Genomic DNA, 23,573 nt, shown 5'->3' on the forward strand with positions numbered 1-23,573 from the left:
AGTAAAATGTCATTGTTCAAGAAAATACACACCAAAAGACACAACACCTAACAACAACACCCGAATCTGACCATTAAATTAGATTTGTTGCTCCCCAGACTTTGGGGACGACGTCCGTCGTCGTCATCAAAGCGCAGAAAACAAACAAATTACGCTAATGCGTGTTCAAATGCAGGCAACGAAGCAGCAAAAGAAAAAAGGGAAAAACATACCAGACACTAGAACCGACCGAGTAAAAGACAAAAATAAACACCTCAAGGGTTTGTGGCCGGCTTACAATAGAAAAGTTGCAGCAACAACACAAATTTCGACATGAAATTACTTCCGTTTCCCAAGAAACACATTTAAACATCACACACACAAAGGCAACCAAAATAGCTATGAAAAGTTGTTACTTGATTTAAATCTCGTAAATTTTCCACAAAAGATTTGTGGCCAATAAACAAAAAAGGGTTTCAACATTGAGACTGCCGACTTGATTTGCTAAATTTAATCTTGAGATTAATGTTGTAGCCAGGGGATTTACATTTGATCTTTATGTCTCCCGTTTTAGACTGCAAAGGGATTAAAATTTGCATTTGTATTAAGGTAGTGCAGTATTAATGAGTGTTGCTGATGATTTTGATTTGAAAGAATTTGTTGTTTTTTGTCGAACATAAATTACTGAAGATAAAGATCTCGGTAAAATACTTCGGGGCTTCGTTACCATTTAAAATATGACAAATGGTGTCTTACCTTTACAAGAACACAAAACCAGTGATTGGTTTTAGACTAGAATCTTATATTTGCTCACTAAGAAAAGTGTGTATGTAAAATGTGAAAAACTTTCCTCATTCAAACGATTTGCTTGAAAATGTGTTTAACATGAAAGAAATTTTAATTTATAGAAATGAATTACACACATTAAAGTGGAGAACTGGGTCTATCACAATTTTTGAGGACATAGATCATTTTCAGACTTATAGATCCTGAATGAATGAAAAAGGAGGCTAAAATGGTTAATATCGATTTCATCTACATCGATGCCCTCATTAATAACATAAACACCATCCGTTTTTAGATAAGACAAAAAAATGGAACAACAAAATGTTATTGATTGCTTTAAAGAAAATATTAGGTCTGTACGCAGTGTTGCCCCAAACTTTTTGATCAAGCTGCTATTAAGTGGTTACCCCTATTTATTACTTTCAAAAAATCGAAAAAAAAACATTATTTTTATTGACTTATTTTGAAGTAAAAGTAGTACAGAATATGTTGATCGGAGCAAAATTGGCTGACGTATGACCGTTCTAAATGAAGAACCCATTGTGTTTTGTGTGTAGAGGCGCTACTTAAAACGCGTTTTTTTCTCAATATGACATTTTTGAAGTCCGTGGCAACGATAGCTCGAAAACGAATGGATTTTAATAAATACATAAATCTTGTGTACAAGCGAGAACGATTTTTTTCTTTTAATTTGTTTGCTCGATTTTTGGACAAAAGACGGTAAGGTAATTTTTTCTTTAAAATCGACAATTTGACTTGGACAACACAAATTTTTTAAACCATATTTTTTAAAATTCTGTTTCGCTTAAATACAAGATTATTAGGACCTTTTCAAGGAAAAATGTGAAAGTTCTCAGTCACAAAACTGTCAAAAAGTCTCTGTCAACTCGCTTTCTTTTAATGTACAATTTTATTATCAAATAACAGTCTGAAAAAAATTACAAAATCTTGGGTTATCACATTCTACTAGACGCTGACACTACCTGCTAGCAATGATAATTCCAATTATCGCAATTTAATTAGTCCAGAACTTGTTCTAAGCGGTACTACTACAAAATTGACCCCTACGTACATAATGCGAAGGGGACCAATTGACACATTTTATCCCCAAGTTGTAAATATTAAATATCAAATAAAACCACCACTTTTGTAAACAACAACAGAAGAGAGGAACGATACAATATACTAGTACAGTACTATAGTTGTGTAGTTCCGGAACCAACTAGTTCCAAAGAACGGTCTAGTAACTAGAGTTGTCTAGTTCCGGAACGAACTAGTTCCAAGGAACTATTCCGAATGAAGAACTATTGGAACTATATCCAGCTCTTTCTTTTATATAGTTCCCTTAGTTCACATAGTTCCTTTTGTTCACCTCATTCCTTTACGTATCACCTCACCTACGTCGATCTTTTTTCGTTGCGTTAATTTTTTTTATTTTAGATTGCCTAATAAACACAAATGACATACACCTAACATCGCTGCAATTAATTATTATTATTATTTTGTCAATTCCAACAAACAATGAAAACAAAAGGTACGATATATTTCGCTCTCGGAACTATTTTTAAACGAAGCACACAGAAAGAACTGTGAAAGAGAAAGATTCATGGAACTATATCGCTCTCGGAACTGTTTGGAACGAAGGAAACAGAAAGAACGATGAAAGAGAAAGATTCATTGAACTATATCGCTCTCGGAACTATTTGGAACTATGGAACTATATTAAGGAACTAGTTCCTTTTGGGAAAAGGAACTAGAAAGATCATCCGCTCCGGGAACTAGATTGCCCAACTCTACTAGTAACTATTTGGAACTATGTAATTATATTAAGGAGCTAGTTCCTTCTGGGTGACGTAGGGGATGGAAGATACCAAGGAACGGTCCTGACCGGTTTTAACATGGCAAAGCCCAGGATTTATCTTGGTCCCTCTTTCATCCCAAGTGGACACTGACCTCCCCGTGGTGTCACCTGGGGAACTGCCTTTAACACCCGTTAAAGGTAGTGAGCTAACATGTGCCGCGCGTTCACCCATAAGAACGTTAAAAACTTGGGTTTGGGCGTCGGGTTAGTAACCCTCCCCTAGAAAAAACAGCCTACTATGAAAAAACGAAAGAAAAGAAAAACAAACCCCTCTAAAGTTGACGAACCCCGCAAACGTTTTAAGGACCATGATCTGCGAATCTGCACCTGGAATGTTCGCACTCTTTATAGAGAAGGTGCAGTCTTCGCATTGGCAGACGTACTTGAAAAGTACAAGACCGATATTACTGCCATACAGGAAATACGATGGATTGGGAAAGGCGTCACAACAACACCTAAAGGTGACGCACTGTATTATAGCTGCCATGACGTAAAGCATGAGTTTGGTTGTGGATTCGTAGTTAGTCGGAGACTAAAACATCTTGTATCCAGCTTCACTCCAGTGAATGAAAGACTTGCTGCAATTCGAATAAAAGCTAAATTCTTCAACATCAGCTTTATTTGCGCTCATGCTCCCACTGAAGAAAAGGACGAACAGACCAAAGATATATTTTACGAGTGCTTAGAAGAAACATATGACCGTTGCCCTGCCCATGACATTAAAATCATTCTAGGCGATTTTAATGCCAAAATTGGAAAGGAGAATATCTTTGGCCCAACAGTCGGGAAATTCAGTCTCCACAGTGAAACATCTGACAATGGTATGAGACTGATAGACTTTGCAGCTGCAAAAAACATGGTAGTTAGCAGTACCAGATTTAATCATCTCGATATTCATAAGGGCACCTGGCTGTCTCCAGATCAGAAAACAAGAAACCAAATTGATCATGTTGTGATAGATGGAAGACATTCATCGAGCGTGTTGGATGTACGATCGTTCCGAGGCGCAAACATTGATTCGGACCACTACCTTGTTGCAGCAAAGGTACGCACCCGCTTAAACGTAGCAAACAAAGTACGAGCAGACACAACACGAAAGTTAGACATCGGTAAGCTGCAATCACAACAGATAGCCACAGCATATTCCACTCAACTAGCCCAATTGCTTAATCAAAGCCCTCCTCATCCCGATAACATATCAGCGCAATGGCAAAGCATTGCCCACTCCATGCAAACAGCCGCAAAATCCATACTTGGATACCAGAGACCTCCACCAAGGAATCCATGGTATGATGAGGAGTGTCGTGCTGCCACCGAAGAGAAAAATGCGGCATATAAGGCTACTTTACAATCCGTAGCAACGCGTAGCGCACGAGAGAGATACAGGGAGAAAAGGAGAGAGGAGAAACGTCTTTTCCGCAGGAAAAAGAGAGAGATGGAAAAGCGGGAGTGTGAAAAAATCGAGATGTACAGGAGCCAGAATGAAGTCCGAAAATTCTACCAAAGAGTCAAGCATCAAACTGATGGCTTTGGTACAGGCACATCCTCCTGTAGAGACCAGCAAGGTAATTTGGTAACTGATACAGATAGTATACTCAGGATATGGAAAGAACATTTTTCAAATCTGTTGGTATCCAATAGCAGCGAAGAAGACGAAGATACCACAGTCCCAATCCCAGAAGATGGTATTGAATGTATACTGCCCAGCCAAGATGAGGTAAAGACAGCAATAAATCGGCTGAAGAATAATAAGGCAGCAGGGGCCGATGGCTTACCAGCCGAGCTGTTCAAAACCGGAGGCGACACGCTGATAAGGTGTATTCATCAGCTAGTTAGCACCATCTGGCAGGAAGAACGAGTACCCGACGATTGGAACCTGAGTATCCTGTGCCCCGTCCACAAGAAGGGAGATAAGACTGTATGCTCTAACTATAGGGGCATAAGTCTACTCCCTATTGCCTACAAGATCGTGTCAGGGATATTGTGCGAACGACTAAAGCCAATGGTCAACGAGATTATTGGGCCATACCAATGCGGCTTTAGACCTGGCAAGTCCACCATTGACCAGATATTTACCCTGCGGCAAATCCTGGAGAAGACCCAAGAGATGCAGATCGACACCTACCACCTTTTTGTCGATTATAAAGCAGCCTTCGACAGTCCGCTGCGCTCAAAGGTATTCCAAGCCATGTCTGAATTTGGTATTCCCGCAAAGCTCATCCGGCTTTGTAAAATGACTTTAACTGACACGAGGTCCTCAGTTAAAATAGGAAAGAACCTCTCCGAAGAGTTTGGTACCAAAAGAGGTTTCAGACAAGGAGACAGCCTTTCGTGTGACCTCTTCAACATCCTGCTAGAAAAGGTTATACGAGAGGCAAACGTCAAAAGAAGTGGCACAATCTACACCAATAGTCACATGTTACTTGCTTATGCTGATGATATAGACATCATGGGTCGATCAGTAAAAGAAGTAACTGATACCTTTATAAAGGTCGAAGGAGAATCTGCTAAAGTGGGTCTGGCGGTAAACGGTGAGAAGACCAAGTTGATGGTGTCGACGCGCAATGCGTCCATTGAGCTCGGACCGACTGTGGAAGTTGGTTCCTATAATATTGAGGTAGTAAAAGACTTCGTCTACCTCGGCACCTCCGTCAACACAACAAACGACATCAGTTGTGAAATAAAAAGAAGAATTGTATTGGCCAACAGATGCTACTTTGGATTAAGTAAGCAGTTTAAAAACAAAGCCACATCTCGTCAAACAAAAATAACGCTCTACAAAACACTGATACTACCCGTGCTGATGTATGGCTCCGAAGCCTGGGTACTTGCGCAAGCAGACATGGCAGTGCTTGGTGTGTTTGAGAGAAAAATTCTTCGGAAGATCTACGGACCAATCTGCGTTGACGGTGAATATCGACGTCGCATGAACCACGAGCTGTATCTGCTATACAACGACATGAATATTGTTAAACGTATCGAGATGCAGCGATTGCGTTGGCTAGGCCATATCATAAGAATGAGCGATGATGAACCCGCTAAAAAGGCGTATGAATACATGCCACATGGCGGTGCACGCAGAATTGGCAGGCCAAGGAATAGATGGCGCAAACAAGTGGATGTTGAGATGAAAAGGCGCGGTATTCCAGAGAGCAAAGCAACAAATAGAGAGGAATGGAGATCTCTTCTTAGTTCGGCCTATAGAACAAATGTTCTGTAATGGGCCAGCTAAGTAAGTAAGTAAGTAAGTTCCTTCTGTGAAAAGCAACTAGAAAGATCGTTCCGCTCCGGAAACTAGATTTCCCAACTCTATATATTACTGTAAACTTGAAAGTAGTACAATACCATCTACGGGTAATGCATAGAAAGTCAACTGGTTACCTTATATGACTTCCCTATGTTAAAATTTACAGTTGATCGCACTGTGAGGGGTCAAAAGTGGAACTAGTTACTGTAACCCTGGGAGTTTCCGATACAGAACTACCGAGCAAACAAAGATCTTACTAAATAATGGGTCGTAATTACTTACAAAACCCCCTACTAACCCATTATTTTAACAAGGGCATGTCGCTCTGAATAACTTATGTGACTTCCCCATGTTAAAATTTACAGTTGATTGCACTGTGAGGGGTCTAAAGTGGAACTAGTTACTGTAACCCTGGGAGTTTCCGATACAGAACTACCGAGCAAACAAAAATCTTACTAAATAATGGGTCGTAACTACTTACAAAACCCCCTACTAACCCATTATTTTAATAAGGGCAAATCAAACTAAATAACTAGTTATTCTATGCCCACTAGAAGTTGAAAAATAAGCTAAAAAACGAATTTTTGCTTGCTAGCTGTTAGTTAAACGTTTTGACATTTGTTATGTTCTCCAGGGGCTCAATTCTTGTTCTATGAAAATTTGAATCGTGAAATGCTAGCTACGGATAGGAATTAATGTGAATATTGCAGAGCATTAATTTAGGTAACCTCATTTACACTTGCAGCTAAAACCAGTATTTAGAGCAAATAGGTCATTTATTTGACAGGTAATCAATTAGATTGAAAACTTATATGACGCAAGTACTTTAAAACCTGATAGAGGTAAATGCGGCTTAATTCTTCAAAAAATTAAGCCATAGAATCGATAGATAATGTCGATATTTGGAAGCCATCGAAAATATCTATTGGATATGTTCTGAGACACACTTCACCTCTCACTTCACGCCTCAAGCTTAATAGTCGGTTCAAATTATTTATAGTTGTAAATCGGAAATAGTTCAGATTTCCTTTCTGGCCACACGTATGGGTTTTAGATAAAGATAAAAGGTAATAATAATAATAATAATAATAATAATAATAATTGTTCCACAAACATCCCATAAGGGACAAGGGAGACTTCTCTCATATCAATGAGTGCACTCTGATTCATATTAGCTCAATGATATGGGACCTACGGTTTATCGCCGAGTCCGAACGGCGTGTCTAAGACACCACTTCACTTTTACATGGCTGAAATACTCAGGAAATGTCGCCAACATTACTGAGGGGTATTTTGCCACCGTTGAAAAGTGTTTTGATGTTGCCTGGCCGGGGAATCGAACCCACGACCTTATGCGTGCAAGGAGGGTGTTCATACCATTGTACCACGGTGGTAAAAAAGGTAGTAAATCCAATATCCAGCTGTGGTGAATAAAACGAAAAAAAAGGTAAATTTTCCATGTTTTGTTTCTTCAGAAACATGTTTTAAGCATTAACCAGGAGATTTACATAGACTTCTGCCATTGGAAGTGTAAATAGTATTAATTTGAATTTCATTCTGGACAATTATTCGCTGAGCACAAACAAGTTTTATGTTTAAGTAATATGTTATAATTTGCGCCGTATCACAGAACTTTGCAAGTATTTTGAATGTTTTAATTTCCTTGAAATATCTTCATTTGAGATAATTTATCCATCCATGTTATTCCGAACGAATCTTTGTTATCTGAGAAATATATATTTACATATATTGCAATAATTTCCCACAAAAATAGTGTAATTATTTTTAAATACGGTTCGCGAGATAGAATTGCAGTTTTGTCCTCTATATGTGTCTACAGTAAAATTTCGATAATTCGTAATCCAATGGAACCGGCGATTTTGTTATTGTCGAAGTTTTCGAATTTAGCGGGATCACATGTAATGCGAATGACACGAATGACAATTGAGGTTTCCGATTTATCGGGGGGTACGATTTATCACGATTCTTTAGATATTGATGGTTGAAGGGACACTTGAAGGTAATTCAATACGGCGCTATGATAAATTTCCAATTCTAACAAGTGATAAAACTACACCATTTGCTTGCTTTGTTTATTTAGTTTTTTTTTAATTAAAATTGATACCAATTTAGGGTATAAATTTATGCCACTAAAATTTTTAATTTAATTTTTTTTTGTTTTGCGTTTTTGCACACATTTGTCGTTTAGTGTATTTGACCCTTGTACAACATTAGTACCGAGTAATTTCACACATTATTTTTTTTTTTTGTTTTCACAGAAAAAAACAACAATTTCAAGTGAATATTATCTGGGAATATTGGGGCAACGATAGTTTCAAATACAGTAAATCACGTTTATAGCATACAGATATAAAACAAATGCCTTATAACCCGGTTCTACTGTGTATGGAATATTTTTATTTTGAATTCTTTGTGCTGAAACATAATTCATATGAACTTTGATTTATTTTTGATTTTGTCTTCACAAAAGAGGTTATTTTTTATTTGTCGATGATTTATTATGATTTGCATTTCATTTTAAATCGCACATAAAATTGTAGGTACATATTTGTTTTTATTTGACACATTTTTTTTGTATCACGATTTATCAGACATTGACCAAATGACAATAACTATTTGAAATTAAATATTAATTATTTATTATAAGTTATGCAATTCTCATAAGTACATATTTAATTTTCAAATATTTCAATGGAATTCTATCATGATTTTTTTTTTATTTTTACTTGATTATTTAACACAATAGCCATCCATATATTTATTTTATTTTTCAAACCTTTATTTTGTTTTGATTTTTCTTTCTCTTTTTTTTCTTTGCACTTTGTATTTAATTGATACTCTTTATCTATGTACTTTGTTTATAATTTTCGCACTTCCTTTTTGCACTGCTCGCACAGAATATCATTCTATTATCATAGCAAATTTTACTTCACATTTGTTAATCACGAAAAAATTAAGCGCTGAATCACTTTTAAAATATATTGAGGAAATATTTTGATGTTATATGTATAAATTTTCGTTTGTTTTAAAATTCCACAGAATAATATAGAATGTGTGGTTGACGTACACTTATTTATTATTTTATTTGTTGTTATTATAATTTAGCGCAGAAAAATCGCGCATTCGAATTGGCCAAATAGCCGTAACGGCAAAAACATGTTTCTCTCACGGCGTACAAAATTCAACTAAAGCAGACAACTGTGTGTTGTTTTGTTTCAACACTCCATTTATTATATCGTAAAATTTATATCTCACCCTCTCCGCTCTCAATTTACGTTCACTCAGTTGTTTTTGTTTTGTTCTCGGAGAGCAAATGGATGTGGTTTCCCCGGCTAGCAGGGCTGCCGGTTTTTTTACCCAAATCCCCAAATGAAGTATCAAAAATCGCCAAAACGAAAATTTTTCAATTTTTGTTAAAATTTATATGTACTGTATTTAGCTATTTTTTAATAATTATTAATTTATTTATTAGAATCAAAATTTTATTTACTATAAACTAGTAAGGTAGACGTACATTTAAAGATTTATTTGAATCTTAGTTAATTTATATAATCGCTATTTGAGACCAATAGTTACTTTTGGACGTAGTAAAACTAAGTACAAAAATTTATAATATTATATATTTCATTTTCATCTGTATCATTTTTGTTTTCAGTGTCATACATATTATTTGTATTGAATCTTTTTAACATAGTGTGAAAGAATTACAACATATTTTATTTGTATTAAAATGATTTATTACCCTCAATAGAGCATCCATGAGCTCAAATTGGATCGAATTCCGCAACCTTGTTTTGGTAATAATTGAGAATACCCTTTCAACACTGGCATTACTGGTTGGAATAACTAACATATTAAGAACAGCTAGTGACATTTCTTTAAAGTGATATGTATCTGCCGCATCACTGTAATCATAAACTTTTGGCCAAAAGTCGAGTAAATTTGTTGGAATTTCATCATTAAAATAATCATTTTCTACAATTCGCCAACTACTATGTAAACCGCCAAAAAATCACCATGTCGCCAAGTCAAAAATTAAGTCGCCAAACGTGTTGAAAAATCGCCACGTTTGGCGAGAAATCGCCATACCTGACAGCCCTGCCGGCTAGGTACTTTTGGGTACGATTGTAAACCAGAGATGGAAAATTGGAATATATAAAATTAAATAAGGAGTAAATTTGAAACGGAAGAGGTTTGCAGTTTTATAAAACCCTTTTTTGACTTTTATTAGGGATTTAATGATATTTGTCTGCGTTGATTTACCATGTCTTCGATAATGCGTAGTCATTTTTATCCTAAAAATCATGAGACGATGTGAGCATACTTAATTCATTGTGAATAAAAACAGTTTAATTTTAAAGGAAATTCCCAAAAATCCCCCAAATATTCAAATTGGATTGACTTTCCCGCAATAAGAAGACAAAATCAGTTTTTTTCTACCTGTAGCGGAAGGTCATAAACCGTTTTATGTGGAAAGAATCATGCCTACCTAAATTGTGAGGGTTTCATACAATGCGTAGTTTATAGTTTAGATATTCTTGCGGAATAACTTATTGGCTTATAATTTTATTTGTGTCACTTAGAAGTTTGTCAATAAGATTTCTGGCCTAGGAATTTTCACGCCTTAAGAAAAAACCCAGCAATATTTAATTAAGATACCTAACAAACTAGCATTTCCAATTTATTTATGCATTGGATAAATATTTTCTGCAAATATGGTAAATATGGCAAATCGGAAAGAGCGACCGAAAATCAAAAATAGTTAACGTGTTGGACATTTCGCAAATTAATTTTTGTAATTTAGAAGATTGCCAATGTTTTATTGTAATAATAATAATAATAATAATAATAATAATAATAATAATAATAATAATAATAATAATAATAATAATCATAATCATAATAATAATAATAATAAAAATAATAATAAAAATAATAATAATAATAAAAATAATAATAATAATAATAATCTTGTTTAAAAAAATAACGATCCTGACAGGACAAAATGTTTGTGATTTGATTTGAAATTGAAAAATTAAATTGGTAATTTGTTAGACAGCAAATTAGACAATTATAGATAGAAACACTGCTCAACAAAATTGAAAAAGTTGAATGTTTCAGACGAAGTTGCAGTTGTTTCTAGATGAAATCGGCGAGTTATTTTCAAATCCGGTGCCGGTTTTTCTCCATCAGCTCTTGTTTTTGAGATATAGCTCAAAATCGGTTTTTACGAGTTTAACCCAGACTTTCGTTATTTTCGGATACAAACAAATATTTTTTGTGGGTTATTCGACATTAATATATTAAGGAAATGTTGTACGCTCGATATAAATCGTTTTTGAAATAGTTATGGTGAGTATATATCAAAAAAATATAGAAAATATACGACGGACCTTGTAAAAATTGCTTATTTTGAGTACTTTAAGCTATAATTACGTCATCGGGGGAAGTCATAGGATCTTTATATGACAATGCGGATATGCTTAGGGTGTCTACTATATTGTCCAGTATTCAAATATATAATATAAAGTTCATACCGCCCATGATTCGACCATAACCTAAAAATCATCATGAAGACTGCCATTGAAAAGTAAATGGCTTATGTGGTAATGATATCACTGGCAAATTATTTCCCTTTAGCAGTCTTCATGGCGATTTTTAGGTTATGGCCGAATCATGGGGGCTATGAACTTTATATTGTACATTTGAATACTGGATTATATAGTAGACACCCTAAGCATATCCGGAGTACCATATGAAGATCCTATGACTTCTCCCGATGACGTAATTACAGCTTAAAGTACTCAAAATATGCAATTTTTACAAGGTCCGTCGTATATTTTCTATATTTTTTGATATATACTCACCATACTATTTCAAAAACGATTTGTATCGAGCGTACAACATCTCCTTAATATATTAATGTTGAAAAACCCACAAAAATATTTGTTTGTATCCGAAAATAACGAAAGTCTGGGTTAAACTCGTAAAAACCGATTTTGAGCTATATCTCAAAAACAAGAGCTGATGAGAAAAACCGGGACATGATTTGAAAATAACTCGCCGATTTCATCTAGAAACAACTGCAACTTCGGTTGAAACAAAAGTCCTGTTGACCAGTGTAATCGATATCAAAAGTCGATTTTTCGAGCTTCAGATTTGTACTATTAGATCTGTTCGCTAACCCAAACATTTGTACAAACTTTTACAGAATGCTGTTCTATAAAAAATTTATTCAATAAAAGCGAACTGAGAGAACTTCCAAGTACGTGCAATAACTTTTTACTTGCAAAGTTATCGAAGAGACAAATAAATTAAAAATTTTACTTTCCGATTTTAAAATTTTTACCCTCAACTAAAAAAAAACAATTTTATAACTTTTGATTGTGATTAAAGTCGTCTTAAATAGACTTTTTAAATACATTTTTCTCTGATCCAGAAACGGCAAAAATCTACTATTTTGTAAATTTCTATAAAATTTATAAAGGAAAAAATGTTAAAAAATGCAAAATTTGTAGTAGACTCTTGCAGGTTGTTCTGGAACAATGCCATTGTTGTAAACAGAGGGAGTCATTCAAAAACTTGATATATAAAAAATCGTGGGTATGAAAATCCAAAGACAACCATGAAAAATCGGATTCGATTTTTAGACATTTCAAGCCAAAAAATCGATTAATCGAAAGTCGACTTACGTATCCCGTTTACGAACGTCCGTTGCTAAAAAATGCCCAGAATCAGACTTTACGCTAAGTGCCTCATCGAGAAATAATGGTTTTAAGACCCAAAATATGTTTGGACGAAATCCGTTTCATACAATTTGGAGTCGATTTAGCCATGTCCGTCTGCCTGGCTCGAACGCACGATAACTCTCGAACAGATCAACCAAACTTAGTTTGAGTATGAAGATGGACCATATCGCGGTCCACTCCTTAAATTACATCCCCCACCAAAGTTCAATGTTTTTCGCTAAAACGGTGCGCAACATAACTCTCTCTCACTCTTCCATCCGATCTGGTACATACTTTGCACATCGTATATTTCTTCCAAACATATATAAGCTTCGAAAAGAAATTGTGAATAAAAACGATCGCGGTGCTCCAAACGAGGTTTATATGGTCGTTACATACGAATCTTGGATCTATCTTTAGGAACCCGAAACAAAACAGGAATCGACCGTACGGGTTTTCGAAAGCGAGCCAAATCCAACGAAAGTTGTTCATGTAAGAAGCACTTCGAAGTAAATGGTCGGTTGCCTGTTTCTTTAGCAAAACTGACTAAGTGGCGATTATATGGCTTGAAAATGGAGGACGCTTAATTCTGAGTGGTACACTAAAATTTGTTTGCCTGAAGTCTCCTGAGAAATTCGAAAAACGAACACGAGAAGACGAATCATTCTTCACCATGACAGTAGGTCTGTACAATAACCCAAAAATTTGTACAACTTTTTACTGAATGCTGTTTGATAACAAATTTGTTCAGTAAAAGAGTGCGAGTTGAGAGACAGCTGACTTTGTTGCAAGTTTTTTTTTTACAAAATTTAGTTCGGTAACTTTCTACAATTTTTCTTGTTAGAGAGAGTACAATTACTTAGTAATGAGTAATTATTGCTGGGAAAGTTATCGTACACACCTAGTAATACGAACTCTCACACATCGATTCAAACTAGCGCCTATTTGACGTGAAATCGATCGGTCATCCGCCGTTGAGCCCTGACTTGGAATCCTATGAACATCAAGGTCATAGATTTTTGTCGCAAGAAGATACTGTAAAAGTGATCAGAAGCCATGTTTGGAGGTGTCTCAATCAGAGTGGAGCTATTTTTTCCGCGGTAATCAGTTCAATTTTAGATATTCTGATATTTACCCAGCCAAAAGTAGTACAACGAATATGATTTAAATGTTAATACGTAAAGTACCTTAAAAATCATTCCCTAAGCTTGAATGCACGTGTCTCAAAGTAATACCTTGATATTAAGATTACAAAACCACCGCTAGTCGGATATTAATTTAGAAAAAACAAGTGAGCAAAGGCTATAGTCGGGACGGGGCCGACTATGTGATACCCTACACCACTACCCTTGTGCATAAGCTTTTCACTAAAGTTTTCACCTATCTGGTTTTTATACCAAATGACTTAAGTCAAACAGAACCAAAATAATTAATATTTAATTTTATATTTGACTACTTTCGACATCTACTTGGCACTGATTGAAAGCTTTGCTGGTCTTCTTGATTAGCATTTTACATGTCTTTACATAGAATATGTCCAACAGAAGCAGAAAAATATGACATGGAAATAAAATTTCATAAATTGGAAGTTGGGATATCCCAGCGTCTTTTTCAACATCACCAATTTTGATAACGCAATTGGGAACATTTTGAAGCTCAGAATGTCTTCTTTGTTGAAACACATCCAACCAAAGCTGATATACTCGTCAATACAATTCAAATACTCACACCTGGGGAGTATTTTCATATAAACTTAGTTAAGGCTCACCGTACATGACATTGTTTTATAAGTCGAAGGTCACACTAGAGTGTTTCATTGAAACAATTTCATGAAAACAAGGGTTCCTAGGTCGAGTTTCACAGTAGAGTGATATCATAATGTTGCTGTAGTGGGGAACTCGATCTATAAATACCTAAAAGTTTCAATGAAACCACTCTAGTGTGACCTTCGACTAAGGAGGCGATACAGTCAGTGCATTGTCCCAATTTGAACTTCTATATCTCAAAAATGGTAAAACCTACGAAAGTCATTCTTGTAGCTACAATATTTTCTATGATCGTACTTCGATAGTACTTGCGGTTTCCAAGCAAAATCGTGAAAACCTATAAAAAACTAAAAATGTGAACTTTGACCGCGATTTATTTAAAAAGCGCCCCGCCGATTTTTTTTGTTTTTTTTTGATTTTTCTCATCTATGAACATTGTAGTTTCAGAATCCACAAAAACTTCCCAGGTGTAAGCTCTTTTCATTTAAAGTTTGTTCAAGAGCACCGTGCGGGATTTCCTTCTGGAATACGCATACAAAAATTGGAGATTTCACATAAGAATGACTCTTTAAATTTTTGTCACCATAAGTTTCTTGCTCATTCCAACTCGTGAATATTATCCGACTACCACCAAATTCCATATGCTTCTTCCTATCTGGGAGCCCTATTAACCATCAAAATTACGACCTGTAGCGATATCACCGTTGTATGACCACCTACGCCATCCTACTTTGCAACAATGTAAATAAAATCTTATCTCTTTCCATTGCCGGACTTTCCTTTTGGAATACGCCTACTAGAAGTGGAGATATTTGCATATGAATAAAACATTGAATGTTTATCACATAGGTTGTTTGCCCATTCCGACTTCTGAATATTATCCGACCATCACCAATAAGCTTCTTCCTCTATGGGACCCCCCATTAGCCCTCAAAATTTCGTGATGATCCGATCAAAATTGTGACCTGTAGCGTGATTACAAGGTCTAGATGGACAGACGGACGGACGGAAACACATAGCCTGATCGACTCAGCTCGTCGCGACATTCATTTTGGTATATATGGGTCTACGACCATTATTTCGATGCGTTACAAACTTTTTGGCCAAACCAATAATTAAAACTGAACTTATTTTTTGACCACCCACTAAGTTCATTGTGCGATATTCCGTATTTTTATTAAAATATGCGGATACTTCTTACGCCTCTTTCCGTTTATTGCTTGTATATGTAGGTATCTATCTCCTTTGAATATTTGTTCACTTGTTTATTCATAACAAAGCTAATGAAAACAACAACAACACAAATTAACATGACTCATATAAAGACTTATCTGAAAAAGTTGCTGGGTCATAATAAAAATGTTTGGTATGTTGATATTTTTTTCACGATAATAGTCAATTTTTTGTAACAATTTTTGTAGCAGAAAAAATCTTTGCTTTTGAAAACACCTGAAGGAATGTTGCGCAAAAAATCCAAAGTAAATGCCATGCTGTTCTTGTCCGATACACTTGACTGAACTATGGAATAGAATAAACTACCGTTGGCATTTTTTATTAATGCTTCAAATAATTCCGTTCTTTTTTCTTATTATTTCAGTTAGCAATTAAAATAAAATCAAAACGAAAGACAGAAATCAAAACAGCCATAAAAACTTTCTAAATATTTATATAACCTCAATTAAGAATGTGTGACTAGTGTGTAATTAAATAATGCAGTCAGTACAACAAACTAACTTACAATGCTTTGAAAAAATTGATTGAATAAAAATTATAAAACCATGAAAAATTTTAGTAATTATTTAAGCAATTACCGCTTTAGTAATAATTCCAACAAACAGTTGCGAAGTGAATCGACACAAATTCCCCCTTCCCTACTTACTATCAGTCAGATCCAAATAAACAATATTTTCATAATAAAGGAAAAGGTTTAACCAAACCCTGACTGTCTGTCTGTCTCACTTGTCATGGGATTGTTGTGAATCCCATATTAAAGTTACAAAACAAAATAATAAAACTAAAATTAAAATTAAATGCATTATCAAAGAGTTTAACGCTACGTGTTTAGAATTTGTAATTGAGAAATAAAATACTGGGCGAATGAATCTATGCACACAAAAAAAGAAAAATAATCATCATTTTCTTAATTTCATTAAACATTCTTAAGTAATTATATTTTACTATGTTAGCAGGTAAAGGCATGGGAAAAATTTGTTGACGTTTATCAAAACACAAGTGTTAAGTGGGGGGATGGAGAAAAACATTACTGTTGATGGGTTTTCCTAAAAATTATGAGGAAATTTAGCGAAGTGGGGGAAACATTCAACAAGTACTTGTGTTAGTCTGTTTGTTTGTCTGTCCGTCGTCATTTGTAATCAAATCATCATATCTAGCCAAGCATTTACACACCACCCAACACTCATTGGACATTAAGTCATAGTAATTATTAAAGGGGGGAAGCAAACAGGCGTCTGTTTGGATTCCCACCCCTCTACTTTATAAGACTTGGCGATAACAAATGGCGCTTACAAAACAAAATATTATTGTATCCAATTTAGTTTTACCCAATAAAATAAAATACATGTTGTGGTAAAATTCACTGAATAATCATATTTTAATACTTTGTAAACACACAAAACTACTGTAGCAGCTGCTTTTTTGCCAAATAACATATATAAGTATTAGCATTTTTTGAGAGCTATCCTAGGGAAAAACTTGTGTTGGAAAAATGTAACGTTGATGAGCAGAGTTGCCTAAAGTGTTTCGTGCATTGGTAGTGGTAATAGAGTCTTAAAAATTAAGGAATTTCCCTTGCTAAGCCGCAGCATATGGAAGTAAGTACAGAATATATGTGGATTTCTTTAAACTTTTTCTTTTTGCGAATCTAATCATAGGTGCCCAGAGATATTTTAGAAAAACAAATTAGTTATTCACACGAAAAATACATTTGCAAATTTAAAAAAAAAAATCGACAGAAAATGTTGCATCGGCCAGAAATATGTATATATTGTAACCCTTATATTGTAGGGCCCTTAGCAAATGCAAAAAAGAAACAATGAAAGATACATACATATTAGGAAATGCGTGGTCATTTTTCTTTCCCTAACCTTAACACGTTCGCGGACGTAAATGCTATAGCATTCATTTGCAAAGTCAATTTTTTGTCATTTACTTCTATACAATCGTACGTTTTTGCGATTAAAGTACATAGTACTATTAATTTTATCAATATCCATAATATAATAAATAAAAATTGTAATAGGACTAATAATTATTTAATAAATAAAAAAAAAACTAACTTCTGAAAAAATTGGGTGTCCGCGAACGTGTTAAAACAAGTTCCCGCTTGAATTGCATACAGGTTTTCCCTTGCAATTATTTTTTTCATTACGACAGAAATTATCAAAAAGCTATTTTTTAAATCGAATATAATCTTCAATTCGGACCATTCTACAAAAGTTTTATTCATAATTTGTGCCAAATCGTAATTTCAAGCGTTTATTTTAACTTGAATGTTCAGACGATATGACAATCGCAACACAAAACATGAAATTTGAAATCATAGAGAACATTCTGGAATCAGACTTAACTTTAATGTCATCCTACTGCCACAAATGGAGACTAAAACCCCGGCTCTCGAAAACAGAAATCTGCTGCTTCCACCTCACTCACGTCGAGGCAGACAGGAAACTATTAAAAAATTTTAAAGGTCCCAACCTCTGTCACAGAACCCTATCCTTCAACCAGCACCTAGAAACATCTGAAGGAATCAAGACAAAGAACAATTTTATTCAGAAACTTGCTGAAACAACTTGGGGGGCATCCGTCAGCTGCCTTCGTACGTCTGTTCTGGCTCTTTCGTACCCGGCAGCTGAATATGACTCACAAATCTGGCTGAATAGTACTCACGTAAGACGCATCGACATCCAATTTAACTCCTCCATGAGAATTATAACAGGAACGATAAAGGTCAGGCCGACAGATTGGTCGCCAATGTTAGCTAATATCCAACCCCTCCGTCTTTAAGAAGATATTCACTGCTCCAAGAGTAGAAAAAATCGTGGCAAATCGCTAAATCAAGACTTATCGATAAACTGTGGATCGGGACCAAAATCAAGAAAACCACCTTTGTTCTTAGCTAAGCAACTTCATACCAAGAATTTTAATATACAGCAAGAATGATCGACCCGGTGGAATGATTGCGGCCGTATTTAAGCCTGATAACAGGATAACTGAATTCAACCTTCCCCGAAAAAACATGGTGCAACCCAAACCATCTACGTACTTCCACAGCCCAAACATCGGAGTCTCTAACAATGTGGGTCCTTTCCGATGACGGTAGCTGCGTGTGTGCTGCCCCTTCTTAGACTATAGAACACATTATTCACACCTGTCCCATCTTTTCATTTCCAGGACGCATAGATTAACACCAATCCCTTACTCCAGAAGCAGTAATTTGTACTAAACTCAGTGTCTCTCTTCGCACAATCTATACGATAATTAAAAAATAAAACCAACCCGCAACAAAATTGTTTTAATGGTATTTTTTAAAAATACAAAGTTTTAAATTTATTTTTTAATTTTTTTTTATATTTATTTATATCTTTATTATTAAAAAAACACAATCTTAAGGAATTCTGAATTTTTAAAAAAATTAAAATTCAAAAAACATTTTAAGTTGTAAATATAAGTGGACAAAACTAAAGCACTCCCAATTTATGGGAAAAATAGTGATAGTGATGATAGTTAATTTTCGGTAAATGTAAACTTGAATTTGTCAAAACCCATCTGAACTGGAGTGTCCAAATATGGAGGATTGTGCTGTTTTCTGATGAATCTAAGTTTAATTTAAAGTAGTCACATGGCATAAGGCGTGGACCAAATGGGCAACGGTTAAATCCTAAGTATTGCAAAGGCTCGGTAAAACAGGGATGCGGAACATAATGGTCTGTGATCTTAGCTCTCGATTGGGACTCGTGGCAGATCGTTAACTCAAAAATCAACCGAAACAATTACAGGCCCAAAGAAAATTTATTTGAAACCGAAAAAAGTAGCCTGGGAAGCAATATCGCCTAAAATAATTAGTCATTTAATATCCATTACACATACAAGATGTGCGTGTGTCATCCAGAATAAAGGATACGCAACGAAATATTGATTTCACTAGTTTTTTCCTTAAATTAAGGGTGCTTTAGTTTTGGCCACTTATATTTGGGAATTAAAATGTTTTTTGAATTCTAACTTTTTTAAATTCAGAATTCTTTTGTGTTTTTCTATAACAAAGATATAAATAAATAAAAAATAAATTTATAGCTTTGTTTTCTTGAAAAATTATAATTAAAAAGGTTTTGGCCGATATTATACGAGTATTTTCCTCGGGAAATAGTTTTTTAGTTTAAACTAAAACAAAATGTCACACGAGCTAATCGCTTCTTAAGCGTTTTTTTTTTTTGCTTAAAGAAAAACTATTTAATATTTTGTTTACAACGTTTTCTTATTTATTTTTATAAAATTCATCATTTTCATTCCGCTTCTTGTAATAAAGGAGGTTTTTAATGAGTGGTTATAATAACATTTTGTATTATTCGGTTATAATAACATTTTGTATTAACATTCCAAATGAAAAAAGTTTATACCACACCTTTCTCTATGTTGATTTCAACAGTTCCATGAAATTTTGCTAAAACAAAGCTTAATTAAAGATAAATTTATTTTTATTGTATGCCAACCAGTTGAAGAACTTAACGCTAACTACTTAAATAAAATAAAAAACTAATTGTGGTTTTCTGTATTCCAGACACTGTTTTGTGAGAATGCGTAATGGGGAAATGGTAAAGACGTTGAACGGTTCTTTCTAAATAAACGTGAGAAAAATTATTTTACGCAAAAGAAAAGTTGACCCATATGTTTTGAAAGAAGTTTTTCTTCGTAATTATATGTAGAAACGATCCAGTTTTATAAGTATTAGAACTATATTAAAGGAATAATTGGTATTACAAAATAGTAATTTAAAATATGGACAAATTTAAATTCATGTCAGATTGTTTTTCTAGCTCAATTATATGAGACCGCCCTATTACCAAATAGAAGTATAAGAGAAAAAACAGTATTACTGAGAATTTGTTTGGAATTTTGCTATATAGCAAAACTGCACTCACTATCGATATTTCATTAAGCATTAAGACATATTCCTGAAGAAGATTATGTTCTGATCAAGGGTATATATACTATAGTCTGATTCTCCCACTTGTGCCGACTTGCCCACTTGTTTCTGTAATATGCATTATAAATTTGTTTTATTTTTGTAAATGTAACTTCTTTACATTATCTAAAGCTTCCAGCTGTTCCAAAATTGAGTTTTGTATCATTACCACATATTTGAAGTGGCATGAAATTTTAAACGCTATCTCCAAAGGCTAACATACCTTCCCTCCCTTTATCTCACTTACCTTCATTTCTAATGATTAATGACTGGGGATTATTAAAAACGCTTTCCTAATGATTTTTAACTGTAATCTTCAAACCAAAAAAAAAAATCAGTTTTTTACATAGGGTATTAACATAAAATTGATGAAGGGCTTTGCCATTGTTTTTCTTTCTTTTTAAGTGTATTATCAGGCCTAAAAGCATTTTCCAAGGGCCTAGTGGAATTTCAAAGATAAACGTACAACAATAACGAAACAGATTGATAAATTTCATTTTAATTTGATTTGTAAGTTAAATGAACCCTAGCCCGGTAAAACAACAACAATAGAAAACAATTGAAGGTGAAGTAATGAAAAACACTTGTCAAAATATTATGTTCGGTCATTCAGTCAGTCAGTCAGTTACCCACAAACTACAACAACAACATCAATGGCAGTAACCATTCAAAAACAATGATAAGCTCCACCATGTCCACGCTGAAATTGCCATAACAAATTCTATTTATAGAATATTGTCATGACCATAACAACTGGTAACAATAATCACCTACCATCACCACAAAGCTTCCAATGCCCCCAACAAAAACGGTATGGGAAATAGAAGATCTAAATCAATTCTCTAGTTTGTCAACAAATTATATTAACTGTCAAGAAAATATTTTCGTGGCAAAAAAGGAACAATCACTGTTTTTAGACACGTGCCAAATCACATTGATGACTGATTGCAGAGTTGTAATATCCGCATGTATTGCTTACACAATTTAAAGAATTCAATGGAGGGAGGCCTTCACAATATAATAAATAACAACTGGGATAGGTACTACAAGAAAGTGTACATAAATATTTAATTTAGTTAAAAAATTAGTTATGAGTGAGAAATTGGTTAAATTAAGGTAGAGTTACATTAGGCAAATATTTGCTCCAGCGACCGGCAGTGTGCGCTTACTGAGAGCAAGTTAGCATAAGTTTAATGTATTATTAATACTCACTTGATCTCAGTAAGCGCACAATGCCGGTCGCTAGAGCAAATATTTGCCTAATGTGACCTTTCCTTTAATCTTGAGGTTCCCTAGTTTGAGAAATAAAAAATGGGCCTGAAAAGATTTTGATAACGAACAATAACCCAAAATACTTCAGAAAATATCAAGAGGGCAAATTGGATTTAACACTATAAAACACAGATTTTCGCTTCACCGTAAGTGGAAACTGGTCACGGCATGGTGTAACCTGTGGTGCTATCACAAGCAAATCTGTGCTTTCCAAATAAAACTACATAAGTCTACTTACATATGTAAATTTATTTAAATTTTTTATTTCTATGAAGATTGGATTTTTATAATAAATTTCACCGAAAAACAACACAAGTGTACATGTGTTTTCCATTTTCCTCCGTTCTTTTTCATAGAAAACAATATAAATGTGTCATTTTGTGTAAATATAAAACGCACATACAAAGATAAGTTAAAACATTAAGAAAATTTATACAAAATTTATATATTTATACATATATAAAAAAACAAATTAAAAAATTGTATTCATAACGATTGTTTTTGGTATGCTCTATGAATATTAAAGAAAAAACCAAAACAAAATCATCGACATGTAGCAAATATTACAAAACTATTGTACATATACGATGGCTACTACATAAGTTTCTGGCCTAGGCAACAATACCTGTTGTCAGGCTTCATTTCACATTTCCATTATAAAGTTTGACATTTTTTAGCATATACGTACTTAGTACGGTTCGACGTACCACCATGTATGTGCTGAGTAGTTTATAGCGACTTGAAAAATCTATTTGCCAAAAACACGGAATTTACTTGTGGCCATTTTCTTCCGGTCATTTTTCAAAACTTTCGGCTTGGATTATCAATGAAATTAAATTCGGATTCGGTGTCGATCGATGCAAAAAAATTCGAAAAAATACGAACGCGGTGCTTCAAAAGACGTTTAAAAGATCGTCGTAGGTGACGAATTATGACGATGTATGCGTATAAGCCCGAAAAAAGACAGCAATCCCCAGAACATGCTATTCAAAAACCACGTTTTTGGAGGTGTTTCAATGGGAGTGGAAACAGTAGTTCAACAATTGGTTTGAGAAGTGTATAAATCATGCTGGAGAATACTTTAGGAAACAATAAAACTATTTATTATGATAAATTTTCGCGTTTTCATTATTAGGCCAGAAACTTATATAGTAGCCCTCGTGCACATTGATGAAATGTTACAGACCAAAAAGGAAGGCGGGAATTTTGTAATACTTTAACAAAAAATCAAAAAATTTTCATGCTTCTATTATTAAAAACTTACCTTCCAAAATCATGAAGCAATCATAATGACATTATAGCAGATATGGAAAAAATTCTAAATAAATCTTTAGATATAGTCTTAACATGCCAACGACGCACTGTGGGCGAAATTCAAATCCAGCGGAGCAAAAGTCCGAAAACTGACCTTATGTTATATGGAAATAATTAATGGGTTCCTGTCCTAAACATCTTGCGGCACCCGAAAACAATAAACAAATTTGTATTTTATTGTAGTTGGCTGTTATAGCGGTACATACATTGGGAGTTTTTATTTGTGATTGCTAAATCGACTTTTTTGGTATTTGTTTTGATCGTCAAAAATTGTGGGAAAAATTAAAGTAAAGAGTGCATAATTGAATTTTTTCCAACAGTTTGGATGTGCTGCTTTAAAAAGAAGGTGATTGCTTAATTATTTACTGTTGTAAATATTCAAAAAAATAATCTTTAATTA

At 34.3% G+C, this 23,573-nt stretch overlaps 1 protein-coding gene across 7 annotated transcripts in view; it reads right to left on the bottom strand.

Moving 5' to 3' along the window:
* The window catches only part of step (cytohesin steppke), a 238,648-nt gene that overhangs the window by 44,309 nt on the left and 170,766 nt on the right, over positions 1-23,573 (bottom strand). For 2 of the 7 annotated variants that reach the window (XM_073968145.1, XM_073968142.1), the window contains exon 1: positions 8,671-9,109. The exons of 1 other annotated variant lie outside the window; for it this stretch is intronic. The gene's annotated coding sequence lies outside the window, so the exon portion shown is untranslated. Of the gene's footprint in view, positions 1-7,617; positions 7,973-8,620; positions 9,110-23,573 lie in introns of those variants that run through there. 4 more of the 7 variants (XM_073968146.1, XM_073968144.1, XM_073968147.1 and 1 more) reach the window with 3 other exon arrangements.

The sequence above is a fragment of the Musca autumnalis genome, unplaced genomic scaffold (genome assembly GCF_047663935.1).
Source record: "Musca autumnalis isolate F117 unplaced genomic scaffold, ASM4766393v1 scaffold_2, whole genome shotgun sequence".
NCBI lineage: Eukaryota > Metazoa > Arthropoda > Insecta > Diptera > Muscidae > Musca > Musca autumnalis.